Source organism: Vicugna pacos, chromosome 7 (genome assembly GCF_048564905.1).
Source record: "Vicugna pacos chromosome 7, VicPac4, whole genome shotgun sequence".
NCBI lineage: Eukaryota > Metazoa > Chordata > Mammalia > Artiodactyla > Camelidae > Vicugna > Vicugna pacos.
In genome coordinates this window covers 53534275-53562020 of record NC_132993.1, presented here as the reverse complement: position 1 = coordinate 53562020, position 27746 = coordinate 53534275, and the positions used below count along the sequence as shown (strand labels likewise).

Below are 27746 nucleotides of genomic sequence, written 5' to 3'. Positions count from 1 at the left end.
ATCTCTTCACTTTTGCCATAAAACATGATCTAATCACGAGAGTCAAATCTCTTATATTAAAACGTCCCACTTACACTCATTGGCAGGAGATATACAAACACTTGGATACCAGGATATGGGAATCGTGGGGCCACCTTGGGATCCAGTGTGCATTGGAGATTTTCTTGAAAAGCAGTAAACATATTAGACAGCTCAAAGGAAAGGATAAAAAATCATAAAAGGATCTCAGACCCACAATCACCCTATTTCCCAAAGGCCTACCGATGGCCAGTGTTCCAATAGAAATACTTACCATGTCACAGACCGCATTCTTCAGACTGCTTCGCTTAAGAGTATTTCCATTCACGTAAGTAACTATTGCTCAAAGTTCTAATCCAAGACTAAACACGCAAGGAAATAGCAAACATTTTCTGGCACCTTTTCAAATTTACTATTAGAATGTCATCCTGGTATTTTTTTCTAATGAACATTTAGGGCCATTAAGTCTCAGGGCAAGGATGAAAAATGTATCACACTTGGCCCATATTGAAAAAATAGATTATCATCCCTTCTCAAGAAATGGCAAATCAAATCAATCAATAGATAAGCCATAATAAAGCTCAACAAAACTTGTCAGAATTAATTTCTAATGACTAGCATTTAGATTTCGAAAGTCCTATTTTGTCAAACTTGGTCTTCACTAAAAGACTGTAAAATTTTTTCTGATGACAATCACTAGTGAAAATGTTTTTACTATCTTCACACTAAATAATCCTTTAAGAAAATTAGCCTAGCCTTTACGTTATATTCAAACTTAAGAGGAAGAAAGAAAACAACTAAAAAAGTAAGGAAGAGACAGAATATTTTTTTATCATAATTAACTTCGAGTTTAACCTTCTTAAAATGAACATATGTAACGCAGAAACACAACCCATAGAAAGCAACACAGAGTGAAGTCTATTACTGTCTTTCTTGTTTTATTAAATCATACATAATAGGCTTTTTAAGTGAAAGTAGAGTCTCATTCCTGAATTTACAATTATGGTTTTTCATCTATTGATTTAAAAAATATTTCGTTTCTCTTCTCAACAGGAAGTATGAGATCACTGATAAAACTCAAAGCCATATGTCTTCATAGAGCACTGTTCTTTGTACCAGTTATTCTCTGTACTTATTGCATATTTTAAATTATTTATATTTCAGAGGAAAGGGTTAGCTAGGTGATTTACGTACAAGCGGGGAAATCCCAGTCCACACAACTAGCCGTACAGGAGACAACTGAACCTTACTTCTGAATATATATAGATATTTTTGAGAATTACATTATTATCCTGATTTTGGAACTGACAGCAAAAAAGCAAGAAAAGTTCCTTTTGGAGAAATAAAACAACAGATCCAAGTTTCAAATCCCACTGTACTGGGACATAAATCAAGTAGAAAGATATAATTTCATACAGAGCTGACTCTCTATTAAGAAAGGGGATGTGGATTCTGGGAGGCATGCACTTAATTCTGACTTATACACACCACATTTTTGTCTGTAGAATTGTACAAATCGCCCTGTAAAAAAGGTTAATCAAATGTGTAGCGTGACTTACGAGAAAATGCCTGGGACGGCTGACCGATTCGATTCATATCTGCTGGGGGAGATCCATAAAGTCTCAATTCTTAATTATCTAGTCTTTTGTGCATTAAAGAAAAAGTGGCCAATAAAATGACAGCCAAGAAACGCAGTGTTCATTCCTTTCAGGTTTATTTTAAACCTATTGCACTTAGGCTAGAGCAAAATCAATTTTTCATGAATATCTACCCCGGTAGATTGCGCCTCCAGCCAGTTCAGCTCCCCAGAGAATTTTCAAAAAGAGATTTATCAAGTAACAAGTAACACCTCAGGAAAAAGAAACAGGGTTTTTAATTGCTTTGTGCGCCCCATAATTGAAGGCAGGCACCTTCTTGAGGCACTTGCTGCCAAGAGGAGTGAGACTCCAGTTGGCCCTGCCTAATTAATCCTGTGATACAAACCTTCTGGCTTCAATTTTCACATTTCTGTCTCTTTTTAGAGGTGATAATAAAACTAAAAATTTATGTTGGTTACTGTATGACTATAACTGTGCCAGCGGAACACAAATAAAACCATATGGGCTCAGGAGACCTTGTCTCCACATTTCTGGTTTCTCTGTGGTGTGAGGCGGAGGGGCAAGATCTGTGCTAACAGGGAAAACTCAGGAGCAGGGCAGCAGGGCAGGTCAGCTCCTGCCTGTGAGTCCGCTCTGCTAGGATGACTCATGGAAGCATATGCCTTTTTTTATTGACCAAAAAAAAAAAAAAAAAAGCTCAAAATAGAACTGTACGTGCTGAAAGCTCAACGGCTCAGCGACGACAGATCACAAAACTACACAAAGCTTTTAATGATAAAAAGACAAATTGGACGGCTCAGCCTTAAAAAAAACCTATCCGAGCGATAAGCGCACAGTCTTGTATCTTAATAGCTTACCTATTAAAACGAGTATTAAACATCATCTGTGGGAACAGCATTGTCTATAGTTGAGCTGCAATGTGTCACACATGTCCCTCATAGCAAATTGGCTCCATTTTTGACACAGGTCAAAACTAATTAGGTTTAATGGAGAACTTTTTTGACAAATGTTAACATCATTGATAAATGCCCTATGGAATGATACTTAAATAAAGAGGTGTCATTAAAAACGCCCCATCAATAACACATAGTTACTCCCAGGACAAAATCTATAAGCACAGAAGCATGCAGATTTGTCCTTTTATTAGCGGTGAGACATGCTATTTGTGCTATTCAAAACTATAACACAAAAATACAAAAGCCATGCTATCATTGACATTTTGAACAGTTTTTCCTACATAACACTTCTTCTTCCATCTTGAAATACTCACTGCATGGTTATGTCCAAACAACAGAGTGAAAATCTAAAAGATACATCGAATCATGCTGTTCATATATACGTCATCCTTTTTAAAGGGAGAGAGAAATTTCCAAAAATCATGGAGCCTCAGTTATTTTCATATGCTTAAGATTTTCACACGTTCTATCACTTCCTTGAACTTTCTTCCTTTTAAATCTATGTTTATATATTTTGAACAGAATTTCCACTCTTTCTGCTGAATTTTTAAAAATATGGGAGCCATCTGGTGGTCAATGATTATATTTTTTCTTAAAAATAAAAACAATTCTGTGTCTTGCAAAATAAAGCATCCTTCTGTTTTTAGGTGGAGTAAGCTTTTTTTTGAGTAAAAGCATTTTAACAAAGGCATCAATTCCCCATTCACATACACCTACTTAACTGAATATGAAACTAACTTCAAATACTTTGTCTTTACTGGACATGTCACCTATTTTTTTTAATAAATGTAATATAGACTATTATTTCCACATGTTTCATACATTTACAGATAACTGCTTTACATGATACAGGGACCTGAAAAAAATACCAATATGTTGTTATAAAAGCTTTATAATATGTGGGTCTTCATACTTTTTAAAACAAAACAAGTGATTTTTCCAGAATATTCTTCATAAAGGGCTATTTTAGGGAACTAAGTTCAGGATTCCATAAATGTATACATATGAGGAATAGAATTTGAAAAGTAAAGATTAAAAAATAAAAACTATACAGGTTCAAGTCCTGGCCAGTGATGTGGGAAACATCAAAACAGAGCTGACGTTAATAGCGTCTGTTGAAATTCTACATGCCTTGTTCATACTGATTTATAATATGCTGTACATCTTCAAAACGGGCATACTGGATACATATGCGCATATATATACATGCATATTATATAAATATGTACATACACACATATTATAAAATGAGGCTTGTTGTGAATAGCTTAAAGCATAATTTGACTCTGATCTCTAACTTATGATTAACTGTTGACTTTTTGTTATTAGACTTGGTTACTTGTTTTCACTATGAACACACATCGAGTATTTACTATACGGCAAGTTCTTGACTAAAAGCTTTTATACATGACCTCATTGAATCCATATAAAATACTACCTACCAGGTACTATTATTTTCCTATATAACTACTGAGACATACGAGGCTCAGAGAAGTAATTTCAGAAAGGGTGAGTGGCCTTGGTTTAACCTCCATTCTAACACAAAATACTACACTTTTATCAATCATTCAAAACCAAAATGACAGACAAACACCCTAATCACTTTTAGTTTTACTATGTTTACAACAACGCAACTATGTCCGCAGTCACCTTTGAATTAGTAGGTAAGGCACCGACTTTATAATCTAAATCTATTACATATCTACCAAGTAACATAGAGACTAAATCATTATGAAGAAATCAAAGAATGCCTGTGTAATTGTCACCTATTGTTTCAGTCCATCAGGCACTCTTTCCTCTTCCCCTTCTACAGAAAACTCCTCCCTTTCCACTGAGGCTCAGCTCTCTCTCTACTCTACCTCTGGAGTTTGGGGAAGGGTACCAATCCCAGGACTCTGCGGAGTAGGCATGGAACCCCGGCCTGGCCATAGTGACACATTCAGGACAGAGTAGAGGACCCAGCCAGGGCAAGCAGAAATATTCCCTGGGGTATTTCTACCTTTGGAATGGGAATAAGGACGGCGAGAACTCTCTCCTCTTGCAGATCCCTAAACTGACATGATACAGGCACAAAGCTGTACTCACCCCTGGGCCCCGTGCCAGTCCCCTCGATACACACACGCTCTTCAGTACTGGAAGGGATACAAGAGAACGAGGTGAACACACACAGAATTATGAAGAAAAGCAAAAAGTCTAGAGAAGATATAGCCTGCTTGTCTATCCCTAAGATCGCCAAAGCACTGTCAATCTTACAAGAGTTACTTCAGTGTTCATGCTACCTCAGAATCCTTCCAAGAAACCCATCGGAGTTTATTCTGTTTGTTGTTATTGCTGTTTTGGTTTGAGCTAGTGTGAGTTGGATAGTTGTCACTTGAACATAAGAAGCCATTAGAATTGTACAACGATTACAATACTACGTTCCTTATAGCAGAAACACAGATAACCAGTATTTAGCCAATAGTGTCTTCTGAGCGTGTTTTAAAATAAACAATTTCCCTAGGAAAAGAGCCAACGTGCCTGCTTATGGCAGGGAAGTGTGACACAAAGCACCAGACTGGTTGCAGCAAACACAGGAATGAGCCAATTTCCAAAAGCTCAACAGTTTTAATCCCTACCAGCAGTCAATTTTTGTTTTTATCTCACCCTTATATGTGTAAAACCGGACTTAAAATTTGCACACTTGAGGAAAGACACAAACAAACACACACCTTCCTGATTTTAACAAGATCACATTCAGGCCAGGTAATAATTCCTCTTTGAACTCCATCATCATAGTCCACAGATAAATGGCAGATATACTGGAAGACATAGTGTAAATTTTGAGGATGTCAGAACAAATTTAGCTATTGTGCCTAGAGACACAGAATGAAATACGCCAAATACCATATGCTTTTAAGTTGCACCACTCCAGCTTACTCTCCCAGCATTGGTAAGTGTTATCGGTTACATACTTTACTGAGTCTCTGAATGTCCATTTCCGTTCCAATACAAGACAGGAACCATAGTCAACTTCAAGAATAGACGGAATCTATGAAAAGAATAGATGCTCACTAAATAGGAGCTGTTGCTGCACTTACAGGTTTTTATTAACAGCATTATTATTAAGTCTGCATATACTATTCTTAACCAAAGCACTGGAAAAAAACATGACAGACAAAAAAGTTTTCCTTATTTACTAACTTTGCTTTTTCTAAATTTTCACAATAAGCTTCTTCTAAAGTCACTAGCGATCAAACCCAATAGTTGAAAAATGTACTGCTCAACTATAACTCTATGGTCATCACTGCCAACATTAAATATTCTATTGTAGTTTTCTTTTACAGTGAATCTTACCATTTAGCTTTATCATGTTTTTCCAAATACTCCATTTATTTATTTACCTTTTGTTTTCTAAAGTGGAGGGAAAGAAATTTTACAGATTCACAACCCAGTCTTCAGACACTCATTCACAAAAGATGCACAGTGTATTGTATAATCTGTACTGAATCACTGTTAGCTATATATTTGGACAAAACTATTACATGAAAATACTTAATCTGAGAAAGATTTATTTTAAACAGAGTAAAGCCAAGTCTGAAAATGATTCCCAGTATAAATAATACAATAGTTCAATGTTTCCCAAACTTTTTTGCTCATTGCAATCACTGAGAAACTTGAAAAAATACTGAGTTTCACTCCCTATCCACCTGCTACATTTATTATTTGTCTGGGGTGTGGCCTTGGCTTTGAAATTTGTAAAAGACCACCCGGTGATTCTAATGTGCAACAAGTTTGGGAAACACTGGTCTAGCTTCCCCCATGTGTCTCATGACTGCTTAAGCTGTTCCTAGCTGTTCACTGTCTTTTTCTCTAATCCAAGCATTCCTTAGAGAAACTTCTATTTTATAACAGATATTGGGGGGAAAAAAGCAAACATTTTTCAATCATTTCATGAAACGAATGTGTTTCATTCTCCAATATACAACATACTCTGGTAGGGACTAAAAAGCAAGAAAAAAAAGTACAACTTCTCACAGAAAATTTTTACAACACAGCTCCCATGACAGATAGGACAAGTACATATAAACATTTTAAAATTCTAAGTGTCTCTTTAGGAATAATAATCCTGACAGGAATTAAAGACAATGAAAATATTTCTTGAAACACAAGTGAGCCACGTAATTGCAGCCATCATGGAGAAATTCACAGATCATTTTCCTTTGTCAATTGTTTCTCAACTGTTAGTGAAGTTTGGCTGAAATTGAGACTGTCAGCTAGAAACCACCTTGACTGACATTCATCCATACTGGACGTGACCACACAGCTACACGTATGCAGCCCTTGACTCCTAATAATACTATCTCACTTCCTTGAATGAGGTATCTCGTCCCATCTGTATGGACATATGAAATGCTCATGCTGAGACTCTGGTGGCCAAGAGGCATTAAACTGTGTACAGTATCCACAGTCTTCATTAGCATACAAAGAATACGGGGAAAGTCCCTATTTCCACAGATTTCTTGACTGCTTTCTAAAAATCCCAGCTAACACCACAGCTTCGCATTACTAGAAGATTTCCAAGTTTTATATCCCAACATTGCAATCGTTACACCAAACCTACAAAGGGGATTAAGGGTGGTCGTGTCAAAGAGGACACTTAGCACTTTGCCTGGGACATGGTAGCCACTCAATGAACATCTCTTTTCAAAAAAAGGTAATGTCCAATTCCACTGTCTTAAAATGATTGTGTTACTTTCAAAAGTGTTTACAAAACATTCTTTGAAGTCATTTATAAGAGAAGCGCTACCACGTTACTGAAATTGCTGCCAACGACTCACACACTTAACTGATCTTCTGTGGAAACATGGGTGGGTCTTCCTTAATGGCAGTGCACTCTTTCAAAATTCAGTTATTGATTCCTAAGCAGTATTCTGAGGACACCCAAAGTTGTTTTTTCTTTTTTTTTTCGCCAAAACAGGTTATGAAAGGGAGGCAGAAATATTCTGAGGCAGAATAATAGTTTACTTCTCTGACCTTCATTAAGTCTTCATGGAGGAAACCAAAGTCAGAGAACATCTGAACTCTGTCCAAACTTCAGCTGTATTTTAAAATTTCAGGTTAGAATGCATAATATATTAATGCTATACAACTTTTATTGTGTTCACTTTAAAATTTATATTAAGTAGATTGCTACATTATGATAATGTACTCAATTACCTAAAGCAAAGTAATACAATGATTAACTGACTCTAAACATTGGTTTATGGTCAGATTATAAAGTATTACAATGATTAACATTATGCATTTTCATAACACTAGAAAATTGCAGGATGAAGTATCTGTGGATTGACTTGGTGCCATTAGGAATAATAAAACACTGGTATAACTCAGTCTCAAGTTACATCTTGAGAGTAAACTTGGTTTTAAATCTCCTCTCTAAGTGGTTGGGAAATTCATTACTTTAAAATGCCCAAGGCTTGCCAAACACAGGCTAGTGAAAACAAGTATTCATGCAAATTTATAATATTAAGCAAAATAGGGCTTAACCAACAGTTTTTAAAAATCATTTTCTCTAGTACTTTGCTACAGAACAACCAGAACACATCAATTTTATTTATTATGTATTCTTTCAATGAAGAAATAAAATTGCTATATTCAAGACTTATCTTAAAAATAGATCTGAATCTGGTTGTGACCTTAAAAACTACACTTTCAGACTGAGAGAAGCCTAGTTCATCAGTTCAACAACATAATCTAACAGACTGATTCTTTGTGGAGAGCAGGCAATGCAGAGAAATAAAGATCTGGAGGAGAACTCATGGATTTCATTGTTTCCTGAAGGTAAAGGTTTCGAATGCAGGTAGACACCAATATAAAAGACTGGGGTATCAGGGCAGAAATCTCTAGAAAAATCCTAGTGATGGACTGACGCTGGAGAATGAGTCAGCAGAACTGTTGGGCTTAAATTCTTTTGTTGCTACATAACTGCTATATAATCTTAGGCATATTAACTTAATCTCCCAGCAGTAAAATGGGCATACCTCTCAGCTGTTGAAAGAACTGAATAACAGTTGTAAAGTGACTGCCCATAACAGACAAGAAATTGCACTTATTTTTATAAACAATATTATTATAATTATTACTACTTGATTATAACCAATTGATTATTACTGGATTCTAATGACAGGGAATGGTTTCAACAGGAAAAAGAACAAAGCAAAACTGGTAAGGCTACTTTAAGAATACTGGCTTGATGAACATGGTCTGACCTTGGGAAATTCTATCAAGCCCTAAAATAAATCTGCTGCTTATTTTATATTACACAACTTCAAATGTCCCACAGTGACAAGTGCCTAGTCCTCAGACAGGAAATAGAAGCATGTGAATCTTCCCTGAAACTAAACTTCTATTATACATATTGCTTCTTCAATGGTTAATCCATCACAATGCACTTACTTATGTTTTTGTTCACTTTCCCTAGATTATGAACAATTTTCAAACAGGAGGTCATATTTTCTATAATTCTGGCTCTCAACACACTTATAGGCTGATAATAGAAGCTCAATAATGATAGATTGAATTAACAAGTAATTTAATGAATGCCTAAGGAAAAATAGAAAATGTTCCACTTAATGAATCCTATTGCTGGTCTATATTATATTAAAGTTTTAACATCCACTGGTATTCATATGACCATTTAATTATTTTTATAAACTTCCACTGGCACTCATATAACCCTTTAACTGCTCGTTTGAAAACCCTTTCCCTGCTTTATCTATTATCTACAATATTAAGAGCAAGTATTAACGGAACAGGGCACTCACACTTTTGCCATGTTATGTTTCACAGAATTCAGAACATAGGTATACACACAGTAATACTACACTTTTTGACCTGGCCACTATAACATAATATTCTACAAAGTAATAAAACTTAGGCTCATTATTTCTTATTGCCTACAAGAAAGACAATGTGATGCTCCTCGGCTGGGTGGGCTGTGAAGCCGCAAGATGACACCAAAGCCGTTTTGTAAACACAGAAAGAGGAATTTACTATTCTGTGATAATAATGGAACTATACAGTCATAGTTTGGAATTTTTTCTTTTTTTTTAAGTTCCATGTCTCTCTACACCGGATTGATATCCTTCTTGCTGAACTTAATTTTCTTCTGTTTTTCTTAACCTTAAAACATTTGGAGAACAAATTTTTAATATCATTATCAGTGTGTAAACTATTGTGGCTTCTGGCCTCTTTTTTTAAACTGGTCTGCATGAGTGAAGTACAGAAATTTTAGTCACCCACGCATACGCTTTTTTTTTTTTCTTACTTTAAATTTACCTTTGGTCCAGCCTATTTATTTATTTATTTATTTATTTATTTATTTACTGAAGTATAGTCGACGTACAACATTGTGTTAATTTCTGGTGTACAGCATAGTGATTCATATCCTCTTCATATTCTTTTTTCATTATGGGCTATCACAAGGTATTGAGTATATCTCCCTGTGCTATACAGAAGAAACCTACTGTTTATCTATTTTATATATTACAGTAGTTAGTATCTACAAACCCTGAACTCCCAATTTTTCCCACTCCCACACATACACTTCCATTGAGCAATGTGTATCAGTTTTGTGACTCTTCTCTATGTTACATTTGTTCTGATCATGTTTATGGATTCAATTTTATGTCTGTTGGATCTAATAAAAAATTAAACCTTTCACTATGTATGTATTGTTTTAAGTTTATTTTCTAAGTAATTCATTTTTACTGCATTTCATGAAAGTGTCATTCGGTGACAGACTGAAAAAAAAAAAGGTGGGAGGAAAGAAACTAGTCCTCCACCACAAACAGTTTGACAAGCACTATCCTAGAATATTACAGCCCTTTCCCCTTACACAATTCCTTTAAAAAAACAAAACAACCAACCAAAAAACCCAACTATTTTTTAACTTGTTAAATAATTTGTAGGGTTTTTTTTGTTTGTTTCTTTGTTTTTGCTCTTCTCCAGGTGCTGCGTTCCATTCGTTACTTACAGGGATGCAAAGCAGACATTACCTTAACAAACCACAGAGTTACCAAAACTGAGTTTTACAATAACAGCAACAACAACAAAAATAACCCTGATCATATTACCTCCCTGCTTAAAATGCTTCAGTGCCTTCTCCTTAACCAGTATCTTTAATGCTTCTCAAGGCTTAAGATACTCCAAGAGCTGTCTCTGATGATTTTTTCACTTCATCTTCTCTCCAGCACCCATTCTCTTGCTCTCCACTGCAGACTGCAGACCACAGACATAAGCCTTCATCACCAGGCCTCAGAATGTACATTTACCCTCTCTATGTAACTCTTCTGTATTTCTCTTTCTCTCTCTCTACCTCTAGAATGTACATTCACCCTCTCCATGTAACCCTTCTCTGCCTCTCCCTGTCTCCCAAGACCTACCCCACCCCCACCACACAAATACACGTGCACGTGTGCATATCCCTATGCCTACTTGCTAATATTGTTAACACCAACTCTTTGTAGATCTCAGACTAAAGGGAACTTTGTCCTCAGTCCTTGGCCTATTATTGATACTGTTAGTTCTTCCAATTTTCCTTAGATAACATTTACTACATATATAAAACGTTTTTAATAGCTATGTTTTTCACTGGGCCATGGAGGGCAATGAAAGGGAAGGAGACTGATTTCTGTCTTGCCTTTTGCTTTCCCAGACCCTCGCTGGGTACCTGACCCATTAAGCGTTCTTAATATTTATTAAATGAATTAATGCATAAAAGTGATACATAAACTGGTGATTTATAATTACAAATTCTCATAAATTCTTTATTCCTTCATATCTTTCTGCAATACCCACAGAATGTTTTCAAGCTTTATAATTATAATGTTAACTTATAGAAAGAATGTTATAATCTCTTGTCTTCTTAAAAACCTTACTCTACACAAGACCTTCTCTCTACAGTATTTGCCATACAAAGAAGTTTGTTGTTGAAAAGTTCAGCTTGTCATCTGGCAGTTTATTTTTCTAACTTGTCAAGGGTTTTTACAATTCTAATCCTTTCCTCGATGTGATACAAAACCTCATGAAGGCAAACATTAACCTGGGGAGAGGAGTGAGATAAAATTCGTGGAATTCAGTGTAGTTTGCTGTTCATTTGAAATTACACTCTTTATAACTCCATTATTTCAGATTAATTTACACTAACTTCATCTGTAGCTCAGACTTCAATATATGCTTTTTTCTGCTTTAGTCTTTTGAAATAATGCCTGGTTTCTATAATTTAGGTAGTACTTTAATTATTAATTTAAAAAGATTTGTGCACGTTTATACCGTATAGCCCAGGGAACTATATTGAGTATCTTGTAGTAACTTACGGTGACAAACAATATGAAGATGAACATATGTGTGTTCATGTATGACTGAATCACTATGCTGTACACCACAAACTAAAACACTGTAAACTGACTATACTTCAATAAAAATATATATTAAAAAAAAGATTTGTTTCTTGCCCACCCATCAGGAGCCAGACATTATGAGAAGGACTTTCACAAAGACTTTACACTCACTGTAAGCCTGCCTGTGAGGCTCTTATTTCTGACAACCTGAATCCTAGAAAAATAAAGTCATCTATATTAAATAAAGTAGCTGAACTCTGGGAGAGCCAAAATTCAAACCCAAGCTGACTGATTCCACATCTAATACTATTTCAAGTCCTCTTCTTATCATTTTCACTGATATTTTCTAAAAATATATATAGTTTCTCCACCAGCTCTTTCAAGATTAAAAAACTCTAAAATAATTGCCCTTGAAACTTGCAAACTAAAACACATTCACTACATTCACTAAACCAAATGGAAACCTTATAAAAGCAAAATGTAAAGGAAAATGGTTAGCACATAGGTGATTTTTGGTGCAAAGTAAGAAACAATGAGTGACCGAGACCCATGTCATCAGACTGACTTGATGGTAAAGGAGTGTCAAGTCAACTGTCCAAGAGTCAGGTGAGCTGTCTTGATGACAACACTAAAACGCAAAAGCATGTCTGTACAATTAAAATTCCAACTTGCTTTAATAGCTTTTAAAGCAGGAAGAAATAGAACTCTGTGGACTCCTCTCAAGAATAAGAGCCTATCAGCTGTGAAACACAGATGACTCCTTTCCTGAGGGACAATATTGCACTTTGTAACAGATTCATTAACTCCATTCACATTTCTACTCAAGGATAAAGGAAAAGTAATACACCTGTATGGAATGTGCTTTCCTGTGAAAGGGAGGCCACTTGCAAACAAAGACCCACAGACCATCACAGCACTCAAATTCCATGATCTAAGAACGCTGGTTGCTCAGAATGTACTGAAAATGTGACGAAGCTAATTATCCAATCACTCAGCCATAGAGTGAGTTTTCTCCTGTACAGTACATAATCTGGCCAACTGTGTCACCAATGTTTGCTCTTGATCACAAGTGGGATCAGATATGAGTCTAACCAGCCACAAACAAGTTAAAATAAATGACCTTCAATTACTGCCATTCCACATGAAAGCAAACCTGATAACACGTCTACAGAAGCACTAAATAATTTATCAGTTATGCAAAAGTCTCTTCAACATACACCTGTCAATTTTTTTATATATGCTTGCAGAAATAAATCACCACTAGCCTTCATAGCAAATAAAAACAATAATTTTCAAACAAAACACTATTTAAACTAGCAACCGGATGCTAGTCTGGAATGCAAATTTTTTTTGCTCTCACTATATAGCTTTGCCTCCTTAAGAATAAAGAATCCTATTATAAAAAAACCCCATGATATATAAACAGGCTACCAGAGATTTAAACATGGCTACCGAGCCACGTAATAAGGAAGACTGGCTGTTGGAAAAGATACAGATGTCCTTCAGAATAGCATTCACATGAAATGGAGTTTGATTGTTGCTTTCATCATAGGGTTAGAAGTGATGAGGGAGGAAATCTTATCCACTATATAAGCTGAGTGTAGAAACCTATATTAAGCAATCTGAGAAGCTTAAGTACGGAACATTAAGTCTCTAGAAATACCTTCTTACACATACAACTGAAATGGCAGAAAACAGAAATCTTCGGCCTTGCATAAATATATTTCCACTTTTCAATTTATAAGAGCAATTACTGTACGGAAGGATATTTCACAGGGATTAATGACCACCTGAAGGTAATGATTCCTGCCCTCATGTTAGGCCATCAGCTCCCTTCAGAGATAAAACCTAATCAATCTGTCATTATTGAGTTGAGGTTATATAGGTACTTAAAGGAAAAAAAAAAAAAAGAACTCTCTCCTTTGATGCTGATAAACTCCTGAAGATAAAGAAGCATGGCCCTCTTTAGCAGGAGGATCCTGATTGACTCTGTCCCCAAAATCTGCATAAAATCTAACAGTCTGACTATAAAACTAAAATACTTGCCTATAGCCACATTCACATTAAGTCACTGATGGGATGAACTTAAGAAGCCACAACTTCTCTGGTGCTGTGACGGGTTATTTGCAACAACAGCTTTCACCCGCTCAACAAACATTATTTTGGGAGACAATTAAGTACCAAGCATTGTCTTAGGGGCTAGAAATACAACTGTGACTAAGCACAGTCCCTATCCTCAATGGATTTTTAGTCCACTTGGCAAGAAAGTCAAGTGATAAAAGAATTTCAAAACAGAGTGCAAAACTCTACTCTGGCTGGGGGGTAGAAAGAACATATAACCACTTATTAGAGCAGGTATGGGAGGTGATTGGAAAAGTTTATCCATCAGAAATGATCTTGAAACAGAAAATAATTGGGTTAAAATGTACATCTCACAGGTAGAGTTGATAATACATGCAAATACCTGGAGATAATTAAAGAAGAAACAGTACATCCAAGCTGCTGTAAGTTGTTCTGTTTGGTCCAATAATTCAGGGTTTCGGTGATCAGAGACAACGCTAAGAACTAAGAGGAGAGTAGGGCATAAAGGTCCCTCACAAACAACATTAACAGGTCTTATCCTGAATGAAATGGCAGTCATTTGCAGTTTAGACTGAAGGACTGACACGATCAGATCTTAGAAAGTCAACTTTAAATCAAAACTACAATGAGGTATCACGTCATTCAAGTCAGAATGGCCATCATTCAAAAGTCTATGAATGATAAATGCTGGAAAGGGTGTGGAGGAAAAAGAACCCTCCTACACTCTTGGTGGGAATATAATCTGGTGCAGCCATTAAGGAAAACAGGATGGACATTCCTCAAAAAACTAAAAATACACTTACGATATTATTCAGCAATCCCACTCCTGGGCATATATCCAGATGGAACCTTAATTCAAAAAGATACATGTACCTTTTTGTTCACAGCAGCATTACTTACAATAGCCAAGACATAGAAACAACCTAAATGTCCATCAACAGATGACTGGATAAAGAAGCTCTGGTATGTTTATACAATGGAATACTATTTAGCCATAAAAAAGCATAAAATAATGCCATTTGCACCAACATGGATGGACCTGGAGATCGTCATTCTAAGCCAAATAAGCCAGAAAGATAAAGACAAATACCATATGACATCACTTATACATGTAACCTAAAAAAAAAAAAAAAGACAAACTTATCTACAAAACAAAAATAGCCTCACAAACATAGACAACAAACTAATGGTTACTTGGTGGAGGGGGGAGGGATAAATTGGTAATTCGAGATTTGCAGATACTAATATATATAAAATAGATAAACAAGTTTATACTGTATAGTACAGAAAACTATATTCAATATCTTGGAGCAACTTATGGTGAAAAAGAATATGAAAATGAATATACATATGTTCCCATATGACTGAAGTACTGCGCTATCCACCAGAAATTGATACAACATTGTAAACTGACTATACTTCAATAAAAAATATATATAAAAGAAAAAAAGAAAGAAAGTCAACTTTGGCCAGAGGGTAGGGTAGATCAGGGTGGAGCTCAGCCTCACCTCTGTGGGCTGGAAAACCAGTCTTGCAAGGCAGTTAAGACATGACAGTGAAAGGGAAGAAAGCACAACATTAATATTATCAGAAAATAATGAGGAAATAGAATTTAAAATTTACTGGACATGAGAAATGAGAAGGGATAGACTAGGATTTCAAAATGTGGAATAGATAAACAAGATTTTACTGTATAGCACAGGGAAATATATACAAGATCTTATGGTAGCTCACAGAGAAAAAAATGACAATGAATATATATATGTTCATGTATAACTAAAATTTTGTGCTCTACACTGGAATTTGACACAACATTGTAAAATTATTATAAATCAATAAAAATGTTAAAGAAAAAAATGAGAGAGGAGGTGATAATCCTTAAGAGAAGGTAAAAAGCAAAAATTCAGAGTAGACAAGACTTTCTCTATGGGACAAGTTTTAGGGGACATCCAAATAGAAATGTCTATTAGATATGTCAGTGTAAAAGCCTCAACCTAAAGACAAACGGCTGGCATAGAAATGAAAACTTAGTAAGTATCTGAACACATATATGCAAATTAAAGCTTTCACAGGGGCTCAAACTGCCTAAGGGGTATAGTGAGAAGAGGCAAGAAGACAGGAGATGAACTGAGCAGTCAGCTAAGTATCTGAGAACATTTGAGTGATGGGAAGTAATAGAAAGTCTGTGGAGAAACACATAAAGAAGTATGTAGATGAGCTAGGAGAACATTAAGGAGACTGTGTTGTCCTAAAAATTCGAGTGGACTGTATATATTTACTTCCCAGTATCCACCACCCACCCTCTTCTATGGGAAAGCTACTTTAACTTTGATTTGGGTAAACTCTTCATTCCTTGCTCTTGAGATGAAGTAGACTCTATCCCTAGGCTCCAGGAGTTGGAAACATAAAATAAGGAAAACCAGTAAGCCTATTCCCGTCCTGTCTGCAAGGGGTTCTGAGGGTGGGCACACACCTGCAGTCAATCAGTGTCAAAACTACTCAATGATAGGATTCTGAGTTACTCGGAAAGATAGCCTTCTGTTGCATGGGTGATGATTCTGTGAGGCTGAAGCATGTAAGTTTCCTCCACAGAGTCTGAGAAGGGAGCCAACCCAAAGGTAGGCAAGGCAAGGAAGATAGATCCTACAAGTATCACATGAGCTCTTAATCACAGGTAGGGAAGTCTGAAGTTCATTTTCCTCCTCTTCCTACCAAGAGTCTCTGGCCCCAAGAGTACTATGTTTCCTTACTTTCCTGCATTCAAATCTACCTAGGAACTGCTGCCTTCCTGACGTTCCTATTTTCATTGTTCTAAGCTCTTTCTTCCAACTATAAAGAAATATAAAATCATGGAAAAACTGATTATTGGAGAAATTACAATGAAGAGCATAAAATTAGCACTAATTGCACTACTCAAGGATACCAACTGTTGAAATTCCAACATACAATAGTAATTGTATGTAACATAATTAAAGGAAAATATGTAAAAGGAGAAACAGACCACAAGGAAAAGTGTTAAAACATCGATTTAGGCTATTTTGAATGACAAGAATGTAAATAGATTTTCTTCTTCTCCTTAAGAGAATTAACATGTCATCTCTACATATTACCTTAACATAAAGGAATTTCAGGTATTGTTTTCTTCCCAATTTACCATGGTTCAGCTCTCCCTATCAGACTGGGGGACCCAGAAACGAAACAGTCAGCATCTACTTTTCCCTTTCTCCCTAAAGAGGCAAAAATTCTGTGGACTTCAAGAAGAAGTTGGTGTTATAAAAATAAAACAGGTACACTATATGCACAACTGAACAATTCCATGCTGTTATCACGTAGGCATGTGGGATCCAGAAATATCCAACAAGGATGATGTATAATTCCAAACTACGTGTTTTAAATAAATGTTGTTTTCAACTAGTAAGTGTGTATAAATAGGCTGACGTTTGAATGATAACATATAGAATTATTCATGTGATCTTGACAGAATTATCCTGGGACAGGAGTATGTAGCTCTGGGTTTAATGAGGGATCTAGCACCAATTAACTGGGCAAGTAATTTTGTCCACTTTTGTAAAGTAAGAAGTTTATTTTTCTTGTCAAAATTAGAAAAAAAATTTATAAAGCTTAAAATGACCTCACTGTTTCACGCACTCAATATTTCCAGAGAGAGGGATTTTTTTTTAAATCATATTCAATAAAAGTAATTCTAAAGTTCATAAAAAATTACACTGAAACAAAGCCCCAGTTTCTTTCCTGAATAAGAACTGAACTGCTAAGCAGTGGCACCTTAATTTACATATAACTCTCCATGTAGTTCTCTGTAACTTAATAATGAACTAACATTTCAGCAATAAATAATACATCAAATGCTTTCTCTTCTCATAGCCCACACTTTAATATAGATTCAATGTGTGCTAACTCTGAAAAGTCCAAGTGAGATTTAAGATGACTCCCAGATATTTTAATTCCATGATATAAATTAATGACTTCAGCAAATATTCTAATGTTACACTTCTCCTTACAAGAGTTCTTTCAATGGTTGATGAGTCCTAACCAGAGCAGATATTAAAATTGTGCTCCGGAGAAACATAATTTTAACCTGTCAAGTGGTTCAGATACTTTCCAAGGTAGAACAAGGATTAATTTTATTTAAGGCAATAAAATTCACTGCATAAACCAAAACTCTGCAGAAATTATATGAGATTTGCTCTCCATCTCCTGAGTCAGAGATGCCCTTAGCATAAAGAGTCTGCATTACCTTCCTTTTCTGTCTACTCTAGCCCCTACCCACAATCCAGGGCCGGGATTTCTACGGACTAGGTGTCATATTTTCTCTCCTTAATGTGTAAAGTGTGTGCTTGCCTCAACAAACGAAAGAAAGCATTTGAGAGTTTTCATTTTTTTTTATGAGCAGATGACCTTTATAGACATAAAATATTTTACTTGTAAATGGTCTTCTAAATCTGTATCCACAAATTCCAAAAGCCATAGCATGCTGTATACTTCAAAAAAAAATTCAATTTTTGCCAACATTAGATACTATTATACAGAGCAGAATTCACAGTATGTCTTACTCTGCTGTGGTTTACCTCCTTTCCAAAGGAGGTACCTCCACTGCTTTAGATATTGTTGGCTGAAGCACTGCCTATGCAGTGGTTTTTGTTAGTTTCTTTGTTTTTTGAAATGGGGGCTATGAAGGATCCTGCAAAGATGGCTGGGATTTCTTATTTTTACGACTCCTGTCTCTTTAAAGCTTCTGGGTATTTTGGTCACATCACGATTCAAATCCCAGTTCTGAGGTAGGGGGAGAGAGTGGGAAGGGGGATGGGAGTGAGTTGCTCTTACCTTATCACAGTTATCCCCATAACTCTCTCTGGAATTTGACTCCTGCTTGAACTTAGAGGGCAATTAAAATGCAGCCATGCCCAACTCTCAGCCCTAGCCAAATGCTTTCCACTTTTCTATTAATGGAATGTTTGCCTCTTAAGCCAAGATTCCAGCTTCTGTTTGTCCCTAGGCTGGAAAGGCTCCTCACTTTGCCAGCTGTTTAGCTTAAGCAGAGATGGGAGACTGGAGGCCTGACCTCTCACTCTCTCTACACAGTAGACCCTCAAGCAGTCTATAAAACATGAAGCAGAGAGCGAAAACCACTAGTCTAGCATGGTCTTTCAGTGTGCTTCTGGTCCCAAATCCTTGGATTCTCTATGACCCAAGACAATCAGTTTCTGTGGGTAACATACGTCCTTCCTTATTTAGTGTTTTAATATGGGCCCCTCACATTTAAATATATGAGCAGTTACATCAGGGACCAAGTTTTCAATACATTCACCATGATCTGGGGACACAACTGTGGAGCAGATAGTGACACTGGATCTCTAAACCATCAAAAATGCCAAGACTGTGGTTATCCTCCCAAGGGATGGAGTAAAATAATACGAGAATAAATGAATATAGGTGAATAGCAAAAAACAGAAGTTTAAAGGGCATTTTGTCTGTTGAATATGCTTGAAAGTTAACATCTTCTTTTAGATTAAGATCAAGATGGCCCCCACAGATACAGTACGGTGCCCTGAAACCTTGGTCTAGGGCTGGACGAATTCTTAACTTTCAATTTATAACTAGACCCAATATACTTATTTGTCTGAAGCTGATGCTGCCCTCTGGCTGCCAGCTGGAATTAAATCCTTACAGAAATTGATCTACAGATCTTCATGAAGAAGCACCTTCCATTTAGGGAATGAAATTTTTTGATAATATTCTCAGAATCACTCATCTGGGTCATGAAGTCAATACTCTCTCCAAACTCTCTTAAGAATACAGCACTTCTAAAGGGCTTCTTCCTCTCCGTACTCTGTTTCACGCATCTGACATTTCCAATAAGAGGGAATTTTCGTTTTTAAGTCACATTCCATAAAAATAAAAATAAACAAACTTCATAGAAAATCACAATGAGACCAATTCTTTACCCAGCATCTCTGGCTTTCACATGTTTTTGCATAATGGAAGGGCTAATATAACATAACAAATCCTAAACTGTTTTCACAAGGAGTGGAAAAAAGATGTGTAAAAGTATGCTCTGTCTTGCTTCCTTCTGTTCACAATGTATCTAAATAAAACAAATGGTGTTCTTGCTCTTTCTGTCTGTTTCCCAATCTGTTTGGATAGTAGCCACCATTCTGCAGCCAACCATAATATCTGACACTTCCTGACATCATGAAAGCCACCATCTGTCTATCACCAAAACCCTGTACTTTTTAAAGACTACTTGGCTTGATCCTTAATGAAGCTTCACGTTGAATGCACACATCAGTTTAGATGGGATACAGGGAATAATTGACACAAGGAATCTGTATAAAATCACGTTTTCATTAGATTCTGTCTGCAAACACAAAATGAAATATTAAAGCCCCTTTTCAGGCAGAAAACTTGGTTTAGTTTCAATTGTGTTTCATTTCCGATTTGCCTGTGAAAGTTTAGACAGGGTTGGACACCAAGAATAAACCTCAACTAAAACCTAAGCTTTAAATCCAGTATTTTCAGACTTGTAAAATTAAACAGTTAGACATGACTTCGCAGTGTGTATATTGGAGCTATGGAAAAAGAAGAAGAAAATCCATCCATTACTTTTTCCAAAGCTTGAGAAAAGCATGCCATTTAAAACTGAATCAACTTCATCTTTAACACCTGAGCTATTATCCAGGAAACAAAAGGCAGCTCTGTACGTCTTCACTTGTAAATGTCACAGGTGAACACAAACAACCGAGCGCTGGCAACGTCAAGTCACTCTTTGTTTTATTAAACTATCGTAGCTCTATGTGTGTAACAAGGGACTATTTTTACAAGGGAGACGGTGGAAGAATATTTTCCTAGGTGATAGTTTCTTGCATAAAAACTAATGCTTCCCTGGAAGAGGACAGAATAACAAATTTCATATAGAAATTTCATGACTGCACTCTGTGGAAGAGATTATTTATGTTGATTTTTCACCAATTTCTTTTTTTCTCTCCTCACTCCAAAATTACTCCCATGGTTCCCTTTAACAATCTCATAAATTTAAATTTTGTGAAGTCATGGAATTTTCTCTAACAATCAAAAAAATTTTATCTGTCTATCTATATATATATAAAATACACACAGACTGTATTTATATATATGTATATGCACACACATATAAAGAAAGACAAAAAGCAAAAGATTTTATATATTTTTATGGTCTCGAGGAGCCTAAGTTTGAATCTTAAGCAGGGGGGAAAGTTACTTGTATGGAGTTGTATATTAAGAGTCCTTATGCGTAGTGAATTTGCATTTCAACAGAAAATACCTTGGTAGAACAGGATGTATTAACGGCTTATTCTATGCCAGGTACAAGGTCAAATAATTCATATTTGTTAGTTTATTTGACTCTATGTTAGGCACTGTTATTATTCCATTTTGTTGACGAGGAAATTGAGGCTTAGACAAGGAAACTAACAAGGCTAAGAGTCCTAAATGCTGGATTGTAGATTCAAATCAAGACCTCCTATTCAAAGCCTGTGCTCTCTCCCACCACCATCCTACATTATCTTTTGGTTAGACTGTATACTCTGATAGATTCTAGCTATGACATTATAAATGATTTTGAGTGACAGCCTTCAAAATCAGTGCCGTGAAAGTCTAAACACTTATTCCTGCAAGGATGCTAATGCTCTGGAAAGGCAAACGACTCCATGCTGATGTGTCAGCCTTCAAAGGAAGGATCTTACTGCATTTTGCCCCACGTTGTATATAGAGAAAGAACCCTGAGCTCATTTCTTTATAGCAGTCTTGTTACTATTCTTTGCCTATCCCACTCTACATCAATATGTTTTCAAATGGAAAGTGAAGAATGAATTATCCACTTGAAATAATAGTGAGGGAGGCAGAACAATTCACTTGAGTAGATAGTCTGTCGTAACACTAGACTCTTACTCCCCTCGAACAGAGACAAACCCAGCAGATACTCAGGGAACTGTATTCAACACATTATCCAAGGTCCTTCTTCAACTGTCATGGAAATAGCTATAACTTTTTTTTTTCTGAACAAACTCAGTACAAGGCATGTATCATATCACTGAGTCTTCTGCTCTTTGCTTCTCACCTTACCTATTGAAAGAAAATTGAAAAATTAAAATACAAAGACTTGAACTAAAATATGAGCAAAACCAGCAACTAGTCCTTTAACTACGTGTGTGTGTCCTGAATAGCACAGTCACGCTAGGACTCTCTAGAGACATTTAATTTTCCCCTTCAGTTCAATAATATTTCATTCCTTCTCCTTTGGAACATACAAACAAATTTATTTCATGCTACACTTCCCTCTATCAGGGAAATCAGGTTCATGTTTCTCAACCTGGAGATGAGGCATTGTAGTTTTAGAATAGCAACGCTACATGAGAAAAAAATGAAAGCAGATTGTTTAAATAAAAAGTGAATAAATTATTCAGACCAGCTGTTTGGATTTGGAAAGAACTTTTCTGTGTTGATTAAAACCTCTTAATTTGTTTTGTGCTACTGTGAAAGAACAGAGTGTAAATAGACCCATGCCTACCACTATTGTGCTTGATTTTATTCTTAACTTTTATTATAAATTTACTTGTGATAAAATGACTTTTCTTAGCAATGAGTCTCTAAGCATAACTAAATATCTTTCCATGGAACTGTACTAAGAACCCCTTGTTATTTTACCCCCAATAACTCAATAACCTGTTTTTTAACACTATAAAATAAATACCTTATTTAATGTAATTTTGATGGTGATGATTTTTATAGAATATTGATACGAAACATACAGGCTATCATTTGGAACTTTTATTATACCTTAGTTCTAAGGAATTTGATACAGGAGCTAGCATCCAAAGGTAAAAAAATGATAAAAGAATTTAACTCAAATGTAGTCAAAAATCAAACTTAGAAATATTGTACATGAACATATACAAAAGATCTGAAATTGATTTTTTGAAAACCTTCCATTAAGGAGACTATCAATGATTTTCAATACATGTATATGTAACAGGTGTTTATGTTTTCAATACATAGCCATTATTCTTAAAAAGATAGAAGATTTTTATTCTAGTGCTATTAACTTAAAATGCTGAATCTTGCAAAAGGTATACCAAAACCATGTGTCTACAATGTTTCATATTACTTGATTTAATCTACTTAAACTCTGGAGCCCAAGGAGGAACTTCCTCTCCAAATTTTACATCTCCCAGTTTTTTCCTCCCTCTAATACTGTTTCATTTACAAAACAAAACAATTGCGATGTGGACATCTACATGGAGACACCCTCATTTGCAACAAACTCTATTTACAAAAGCAAAACATCAGGAAACGAGAGAGGGCAAAGACCTGCCACTCAGAATCCTGTAGCTAAGCAACAACAGGATGTCACCTCTTCAGTAACCAAATTATCCAATCAACCCCTAAAGGCTCCCACTCTCCATCTAGGCTCTCTAGAATCTCCATCACCAGACATACACATGAGCTATTTCTGAGCTTCTCCACATCGGGTGATCAACGCTGCCCTGCCAAGTTTATGGGGTATGGATTTCCATCTCAAAACTGGTCACCACAGTCCTCTGGGATGCTCTCTTCCCTAACAAACCACTTTATGGAATACTTGGTAGAACTGATAAAAATAACCTGAATCACAAACACAGGTATTCATGAAAGAGCAGCTGCAATGAACGAGGACTGTTTACACATAGGACGAGTTAATATTTGCTGTAAGTTTCAGTGACATTTTTTCCACATGCAGATTTCTCAGTATCAAGCAGAAGGATATTTCCACCTAAAATTTCATAATTATATACTAGTGAGAGAATTGCCTATAATGGCCCAGCAATGGAACTATTCTCCAGGAGAAAACACCATAAGCTAAACTCTTGATTTTTTTTTTTAATTCTGGAAAATATCTTCAGAAACGTATACATATGCCAGACACCTAGGATTTCGGGAACCTGGCAAACCACTTTTTTTTTTCTTTTTTTTTTTTTTTAGGATCAATGCCATCTTAACAGATGGGTGTTAGTGTAGACATGCCAGGGAATCAAAATGTACATCACGTTCCACTACAAGGGGGCAGAATCTCATCCAGAAATGCCCGTCTGTGCCACTGGCTAAAGGAATATTCCATTTCAACTCCACCTCAGAGACAGATCACTTAAAACAGTAACTTTGTAGGGGTAGGGGTTTGTCTGGTTGTCTTTGTTTTGTTTTGTTTTTCGCTTTTGGGTATAAGAATTCACATTCCACTGGGAAAAGTAGGCAGGAGCCACTGCAATGAAGTTTTCTCCAGCAAAAATGCTATTATAGCTTATTTGATTTTTCAAATGAATGGTTTACCTACACAGGAAAACCATTTTGTGGAAGGCAGCATCTACCTTTTTTGTTAAATAGAACCCCAGAGATCTTTCTGACTTACTTTAAAGTATTATTTTCCCTCCTTGGAACCTACAGAAACCCATCTTAGGTTGGGAATCGAGAGTTTCACTGGACCTGCCCTGCTGAGCAGGGTTGTATCAATAGCCCTAATTAAACACGCTATACAGAACTCATCCACCAGTTCAAGGATGTTCACCAACGGTAATATTAAGGAGGCTCTACACAGATTCTCTGGCTTTGACTAGAGTCTAAGGGAGACATTTCCTGGAAGAATGGAATGGCGTTTTAGGCTAGTCTCCCTTGAGCTTATGATTTCATAACCCCTACCAAAGAATCTGCTCACTAATATCACAGTGAATCATTCATGTGTACTCGGTTCTAATTCTGATCATGCTACTGAAACTAAATGTTTTGCCTTTGGGTGACAATGGAAGCTTAGAGATAATGTCCATTATAAAGATAATTTTTTTAATTAGGCCTGAAAACAATTTTATCTTAGAATTTGCACTTCTATCTCTGTTTGCTTCCCCTACTAGTCAAGTTATGGCAGTTACTAATATATTAAATTTCACTAGGTATAAACTATTTTTAATAAACGACATTAAGAGCTAATTAACATACTTCTTAATATTGTTATTAAGATAAATACTTATTTTTATTTAAGCATTTATAGTAAAATGTAAATTAAAGCCTTTTAGATACACGGGTTATAGACTATCACAGAGTATTGTAATCTTTATCAATCATCACAAGTTATATAAACAAATGTGACTGTGCATTTATGTTTTTTATTAAACTTCTGCAAGATTTTTTAATTGTTATTGTTCTTAAAGGGTAACAACAATCCTCATTAAAAACATAGCTTATTACCTAAAGTTTGGTAAAACATTCATCAAGTTGCAGTAAGTAATAGAGTGCCCAACTAATGAGAACCACTTCTAAGTAAACGTACTTGGTACATGTTTCTAATACTACATTTCTAAGTTCAAGAAAAAAAGAAATCTGATATTAAGACACATGGAGACTCCCCAGTTTTTAAATTAAGAGCCAATCAATGATTGCTGGTGAAACTCCCAAAACTAATATCCCTACCATCAACCTAATTGGTAACTCTCTACGCCACAGAACTTGAAAATGGACATGGTAAGTTGTATGAAATATAAAGGCATAATTCTATTTTTAGATTCAAATATCTCAACTAAATTTTTTCACAGAATGAACCATAAAAATCACCTGGTGGTTAGCAGCTGTAAAACAGGACATAATCTTTTTTTATCATTTCCCAAACTGGTAAACTATTGTGGAGAAAAAGATCTAAAGTACACCTATCTCAAACACAAAGTTGTCTCCCATTGGCCATGAGAATTACCTAAATGTTACTTGCTTTCATTTGCTCTTCTCATTTGCAAATGTGCCAAATTGACTAGCCTTTCTATTAAAATAAAGACTACCTTAGCCAAAGAAGGAATTGGACAGATTCTCAGCTTTGTCTGCAAACACGAAGAGGAAAAATACACTAATGGAAGCAGCACGATTCTTCATCATGGACCCCTCCAGGTCTTGAAAATCATCCAAGGCACTATCTCATCAAAAGTTGAACATCTTCCAAGAATCCCTTTACACACACCCTTTTTAAGTGGTGAGTTCCTATCAAGATTTTCTCCATTCAAAGAGTTGGGAGGGGCTTCTGGAATGATTTCCATTTTCTGAATGTTGTCTAAGTCCTACCCAAGCAGTGATAAAGCAGTCAATATACCTCATTCCATTTTTAAGGATGGAATACCTCCAAGGGAGAAGGAACCTAACACCATGATTTCCAAGGACATGGCTTGCCTACCATTTGGTGGTGGAAATTGTCCAGTTGATTCTCTCTTTGCTTCTAAATATATATCTACCTCCAGACCCAAGGAATGAAAGTATTCCATGGTCTCTTTTAGCCGAGAACATCCTCATACTTACACATATGTTACAGACACACCCCCCCCCTTAAAAAAAAAACCAATTTATTCTTTTAGAGCAGTTTCAAGTTCACAACAGAATTGGGTAGAAAATACAGAGGTCTCACATAGGCCTCCCCATCCACATACATATATACTCCCCTACCCTCAACATCCTTCATCAGTGTGGCATATTTGGTACAACTGATGAACCAACATAAGCACATTATTATCAACCAAAGTCCACAGTTTACATTAGAGTTCACTCTTGATGTTGTACATCCCATGGGTTTTGACAAGTGCATAATGACATATAGCCACCATTATAGTATCATACAGAATAATTTCATTGCCCTAAAAATCCCCTGTGCTCCATCTATTCATCCTCCCTCCCTCCCTCTCTCCAAAGCGCTGGAAACCATGATCGTTTTATTGTTTCTGTAGCTGTGCCTTTTCCAGAATGTCATATGGTTGCAATCTTACAGTTTGTAGCCTTTTCAGACTGGCTTCTTTCATTTAGTAATACGTCTTTTAAGTTTCTCCCATGTCTTTCATGGCTTAACACATTTTTTTATTGCACATATATTTTTAATTTAAATATATGTACTGTTCATTGATTCTAAGAACATTTAGAGCTTTAGCTTTTTAAATTTATATTTATCAAAGAAATAAAACCAATCACAAAATAAGAATTAATTCAGAAAGATACAAAAGATACATACACCCTGCTATTAACAGCAACACTTTATTACCAAGATACAATTGGTAAAGATATGGAATTACAATTGCCAAGATATGGAAGCATCCTAAGTACACATCAGTAGTTGAACAGATAATGAAGGTGCAGCATATATATATATATATATATATATACTGCAATACAACTCACCCTTTAAAAAGAAGGCTATCTTACCACTTGCAGCTTCATTCACTATTTTTTTTTCACTTCAAAAATCAGAATTTTATAGCTGGCAGAGACATTTCCATTACATCAAAAACAACAAAACATCTAGAAATAAACTTAACCAAGGAGGTTACCTATACTCCGAAAACCGAAATGACACAAAGAAATGGAAAGATTTCTTGTGCTCTTGGATAGGAAGAATCAACACTATCAAACTGGCCACACTACCCAAAACAATCCACAGATCCAATGCAACCCACATCAAAATACTCAGGACATTCCACACAGAACTAGAACAATTCCAAAATGTAGAAGGAACCACAAAAGACCCCGAACAGCCAAAGCAATCTTTTGTAGGTCTCTCTTTTTTTTTCAATCTCTCTTCTTTTTGTTCTCTTTTCTTATGGTTTGATGACTAGAGAAGGTCCTTTAATATTTGTTGTAAAGCTGGTTTGGTGGTGCTGAAATCTTTT

At 35.9% G+C, this 27746-nt stretch overlaps 1 long non-coding RNA gene across 4 annotated transcripts in view; it reads right to left on the bottom strand.

Moving 5' to 3' along the window:
- LOC140697421 (uncharacterized) overlaps window positions 1-27746 on the bottom strand; it is a 586614-nt gene that overhangs the window by 531775 nt on the left and 27093 nt on the right. For 3 of the 4 annotated variants that reach the window (XR_012074451.1, XR_012074450.1, XR_012074452.1), the window contains exon 3: window positions 5524-5600. The exons of the other annotated variant lie outside the window; for it this stretch is intronic. This is a non-coding gene — a long non-coding RNA (uncharacterized lncRNA). The remainder of the gene's footprint in view (window positions 1-5523; window positions 5601-27746) is intronic. 4 annotated transcript variants of the gene reach the window in all.